The following is a 6000-nucleotide window of genomic DNA, read 5'->3' as shown; positions in this document are numbered from 1 at the left end:
CAATTTAAGAGTCTCTTATGTTTTGTCCCCCTCCCTGTTTTTATATTATTTTTGCTTCCCTTGTGTTAATCTGTTCTGTGTCTTAAAAGTCCTCATATGAATGAAGTCATATGATACTTGTCTTTCTCTGACTGACTAATTTCACTTAGCATAATACCCTCTAGTTCCATCCATGTAGTTGCAAATGGCAAGATTTCATTCTTTATGATTCCTGAGTAATACTGTATATATATATATACCACATCTTCTTTATCCATTCATTCACCAGTGGACATTTGGGCTTCTTCCATACTTTGGCTATTGTTGATAGTGCTGCTATAAACATCGGGGTGCATGTGTCCCTTCAAAACAGCATACTTGTATCCCTTGGATAAATACCTAGTAGTATTTTTAATTTTTTGAGGAACCTCCATACTGTTTTCCAGAGTCGCTGCACCAGTTTGCATTCCCACTAGCAGTGCAAAAGAGATCTTTTGTTGTTGCCTGAGTTATTAATGTTAGCCATTCTGACAGGTGTGAAGTGATATCTCATTGTGGTTTTGATTTGTATTTCCCTGATGGTGAGTGATGTTGAGCATTTTTTCATGTGTCGGTTGGCCATCTGGATGTCTTCTTTGGAGAAGTGTCTATTCATGTCTTTTGCCCATTTCTTCACTGGATCATTTATTTTTTGGGTGTTGAGTTTCATAAGTTCTTTATAGATTTTGGATACGAACGCTTTATCTGATATATCATTTGCAAATATCTTCTCCCATTCTGTCGGTTGCCTTTTAGTTTTGCTGATTGTTTCCTTTGCCGCGCAGAAGCTTTTTATTTTGATAAGGTCCCAATAATTCATTTTTGCTTTTGTTTTCCTTGCCTCTGGAGATGTGTTGTTGAGTAAGAAGTTGCTGTGGCCAAGATCAAAGAGGTTTTTGCCTGCTTTCTCCTCGAGGATTTTGATGGCTTCCTGTCTTACATTGAGGTCTTTCATCCATTTTGAGTTTATTTTTGTGTATGGTATAAGAAAGTGGTCCAGGTTCATTTTTCTGCATGTTGCTGTCCAGTTTTCCCAGCACCACTTGCTGAAGAGACTGTCTTTATTCCATCAGATATTCTTTCCTGCTTTGTCAAAGATTAATTGGCCATATGTTTGTGGGTCCATTTCTGGGTTCTCTATTTTGCTCCCTTGATCTGAGTGTCTGTTTTTATGCCAAAAAATGTCTTTTTATTGACTTTGAGATGATTTTAAACTTGCAAAAGAATTGCAAGAATAATACAGATGATCCCTGACTTACAATGGTTTGACTTATGATTTTTTGATTTTATGACATTGAGAAAGGGATACACATTCAGTAGAAACTGTACTCCAAATTTTGAATTTGGGTATTTTCTAGGGCTGCAATATGTGATATGATCTTCTCTTATGATGCTGGAAAGTGGCAGCGACCACAGCTCCTAGTCAGCCACACGGTAAAAGTAAACAACTGCAACACGTACAACTGTTCTGCACCCATACAACCATCCTGTTTTTCATTTTCAGTCCAGGATTCAATAAATTATATAAGATATTCACACATTATTATAAAATAAGCTTTGTGTCAGATGATTTTTCCCAACTGGAGGCTACTTTAGGTGTTCTGAGCACATTTTAGGTAGGCTAAGCTGAGCTATGATATTCAGTAGGTTAAGTGTATCAAATGCATTTTTGACTTGCTATAATTTCAACTTTTGAGGGTTTATCAGGATGTAATCTCAGTGTAAGCCAAGGAAGATCTGCATAAGGAACTCCCCAACCTTTACCCAGATTCTCCAACTGTTTATATTTTTCCTCATTCACATTATCAGTCTATTTCCCTCTTTCTCTATATATGTATACGTGTGTATATATTTATGTATGTATACACACACATGTAATGTTTTCCGAAACATCTCCTGATTACAAGAACTTTTTCATAGGTATCCATAGTACAATTATCAAAGTTAGGAAATTGAATATTAATTGAATACTATCATCTAGTCAACAGCCCATTACAGATTTTTTAAACCGTTCAAAATTATTTTTTTTAATTTTTTTTATTTTTTTAATATGAAATTTATTGTCAAATTGGTTTCCATACAACACCCAGCGCTCATCCCAACAGATGCCTTCTTCAATGCCTATCACCCACTTTCCCCTCCATCCCACCCCCCCATGGAAGGAATGGGAAGAGATATTTGCAAATGACATATCAGATAAAGGGCTGGTATCCGAAATCTATAAAGAAATTACCAAACTCCACACCCGAAAAACAAATAATCCAGTGAAGAAATGGGCAGAAGACATAGACACTTCTCTAAAGAAGACATCCAGGTGGCCAACAGGCACATGAAAAGATGCTCAACATCACTCCTCATCAGGGAAATACAAATCAAAACCACACTGAGATATCACATCAAAATTATTTTTTATAGCTATTCTCCTCCCAGTCCAGGATCCAATCCATTATCATGCATTGCACTGCATTTACTAATCATATCTCTCTAGTCTCCCCTTAATCTGGAGCAGTTCTTTAGACTTCCTTCTTTTATTGACCTGAAATTTTTTAAGACTAGAGACTAGTAGGGACAGCTGGGTGGTTCAGTCAGCTGAGCATCTGACTCTTGATCTCGGCTCAGGTCATGATCTCATGGTCGTGAGATCAAGCCCTGAGTCAGACTCTGTGCTGACAGCACAGAGCCTGCTTGGGATTCTCTCTTTCCTCTCTCTCTGCCCCTCCCCTGCTCATGCTCTCTCAAAATAAATAAACATTTTTTAAAAAGAGAGTACAGACTAGTTATTTGGTAGAATGTCCCTCAAATTGGGGATGAGATTATTTCTCTATAAGATTGGGTTATCCATTTTTTGTCAGGAATACTACTTCAATGATGTATCCTCCTCAGTGCAACACATCAGTAGGCCAGGATATCTGTTTGTCTCAAGACAGGTGAGATTAGCTTTCATCACTCAGTTAATGGGGAGTTTACCAGGTTTCTCCATTGTAAAATCACTATTCTCTCTTTGATAAATAATTTATGGGGAAATTCTTTGAGATTATGTGAATACCCTGTTCCTTCTCTAACTTCTATCCACTAACTTATAGATAGTAATTTCCTAACTCCAAATGTCTTTTGTATTTATTAGCTGACATTCTACTATAAAGAGGTAGAATTTCTTTTTCATTTATTTATAAACAAACAGACTCATGGATCCTTATTCAATCAGTTTATAATCTATTACTATATTTATTATGAAATTTTATTTTGAAAATTTTAAGACATTCTCAGCTTTGGCCAGTAGAAATCACTTCCAGCTGCAATCTTATGACCTTTTGACATGTCCCCATGATTCCTTCAGCATATCCTGACTTTCCAGGACAACAGAACATTTAGATTCATCTTGAACTTTTCCTGCCCCAGTCCAAGAAAACTCATACCTTCTGGTTAATAATGTTTAAGGGGCACCTGGGTGGCTCAGTTGGTTAAGTGTCCGACTTCAGCTTAAGTCATGATCTCACGGTTCGTGAGTTCAAGCCCCACTTCGGGCTCTGTGCTGACAGCTCAGAGCCTAGGGCCTGCTTCAGATTCTGTGTCTCCCTCTTTCTCTGCTCCTCTCTCGCTCATGCCCTATTTGTCTCTCAAAAATAAATAAACTTTAAAAATTTAAAAAAATAATGTTTAATAAGTTTTCATCATCGTGTGTAACATAGTATGCCTACTAAAAACTTAATATTATACAATATTTTTTAGGAGAAAAAGCATAATTGGAATTTTTACAATTCACTATGTCCATACAGTAAAAGTTATTCTTTACTAAACTATAAAGACTAAACTAAGCTTTCTTAATTCTTCAGTTATTTTGAGAGCTTCCAAAAACACTACTCCTGGCCAGTTGAGTACCTGACGCTATGCTTGGAACTGAGAAGAGAGAAATATATTATACACATTCCTGGTCTTGTAGCAACCCTGAAAACTACAAAATAAATACAAGTAGGTAGTAAAGGTAAATTCTCCATGGGGGAATAAGTTTATCTGTCAGTATTGGAAGAACTTAAATTGAAAGATAAGATGTGCGATGCAAAGTGCAAAGATGTGGAAGTAAAGAAAAAGTATCTGATGTCCAATAACTCTATGTATAAGAAGTAGTATGTGACATTCAGTGAAGCAAAATGAATTTTAAAAAATTTTGAGGACAAATGCTGGACTCCATTATGGAAAATGTATGGATTTTTTTTTAATGTTTATTTATTTTTGAGAGAGAGAGAGAAACAGAACATGAATGGGGGAGGGGCAGAGAGAGAGAGAGGGAGACACAGAATCCAAACGAGGTTCCAGGCTCTGAGCCATCAGCACAGAGCCTGATGCAGGACTCGAACCCACAGTCCACAAGATCATGACCTGAGCCGAAGTCGGACGCTTAACCAACTGAGCCACCCAGGTGCCCCAGAAAATGTTTGGATTAAAATTCATATATATATATATATATATATATGTATAAATATATATATACACACACACACACACACACATTGTGTGTGTGTGTGTGTGTGTGTGTATTAATGTTTATTTATTTTTGAGAGAGAGAGAGTGGGGGAGGTACAGAGAGGGAGACAGAGGATCTGAAGCAGGCTTTGCACTGTCAGTACAAGCCCAATGTGGGGCTTGAACTGACAAACCATGAGATCATGACCTGAGCCAAAGTCAGAAGCTTAACCAACTGAACCATCCAGGCCCCCCTCTATGGATTTTTTTTCTTTGAATTAATGGATTGTCACTAAGGGATTATATATGCAGGGAAGAAATGCTATCTAATTTTTGTATCTTGAAAGAGTTATATTCCCTACTGAAATTGTATTTTATACAATTAGGATAACATATTTAAAATAGATTATTTTTAAGTTTTTATTTAAATTCCAGTTACTTAACATACAATGTAATATTACTTTCAGGTGTACAATATGGTGATTCAACACTCCCATACAGAACCCTGTGCTCATCAGAACAAATGCACTCCTTAATCCTCATCACCTATTTAACTCATCTCCCCAATGACATCCCTTCTGGTAACCATTAGTTTGTTCTCTATAGTTCAGAGTCCGTTTCTTGGTTTGCCTCTCTCTCTCTGTTTTTCCACTTGGCTAATTTTTTTTGTTTCTTAAATTCCACATAGGAATGAAAGCATATGGTATTTGTCTTTCTCTTACTGACTCATTTCGCTTAGCATTATACTCTCTAATTCCATCCATGTCATTGCAAATGGCAAGATGTCATTCTTTTCTATGGCTGAGTAATATTCCATTGTATATATATACCATATATTTTTTAATCAATTCATCAGTCAATGGACACTTGGGCTGCTTCCATAATTTGGCTATTGTAGATAATGCTGCTATATTAATACAGGGATTCTTACATGCCCCCCCCCTCAAAAAAAAACACTGGAAAAACAATGGGTGAAACAAAAAAATACATGAATTAATGATAACTCATGAAAAAAATTGGTTATTTCCTGCTTTTCTTGGGAAGGAGCATGGGCCTGAAAAGTCAAAGTTGCAGAGGAGAGAATGAGAAGCTGCTTTGCAGAGCTCAGATTCATGAGTCTGGAAACCTCCATACTTCAACTAGACAAGGAACCACCACATTTCTGTGGCCACAAGCTGTATATCGGTGACTGATATGATCGCATGACCCTTGGAAAAGGCAGGCTTTTCATTGGGAGCAAGTGTACAACTGTCCTCTCCTAAATAATTTACCATTTAATATCTATCCTACACCTTGATCCAAGATTTCAATTTCCAGAAAATAATCATATGCATGCAAAAAGATTTCAATGTAGGAATCTTGCTACATTTGGTGTTAATAACAGTCAAAACTAAAACCATCCTTTATAAATGTTTACTAACAGTATGTTGGTTATAAAAATTATGATACAGTTAAAGAATCAATATTATGCAGCTCTGCTAAAATTGTATAAAAAATCTTTGCTGACATAGGAAAATATTT

The sequence above is a fragment of the Panthera tigris genome, chromosome X, assembly GCF_018350195.1.
Source record: "Panthera tigris isolate Pti1 chromosome X, P.tigris_Pti1_mat1.1, whole genome shotgun sequence".
NCBI lineage: Eukaryota > Metazoa > Chordata > Mammalia > Carnivora > Felidae > Panthera > Panthera tigris.
This window is presented reverse-complemented; position numbering follows the sequence as displayed.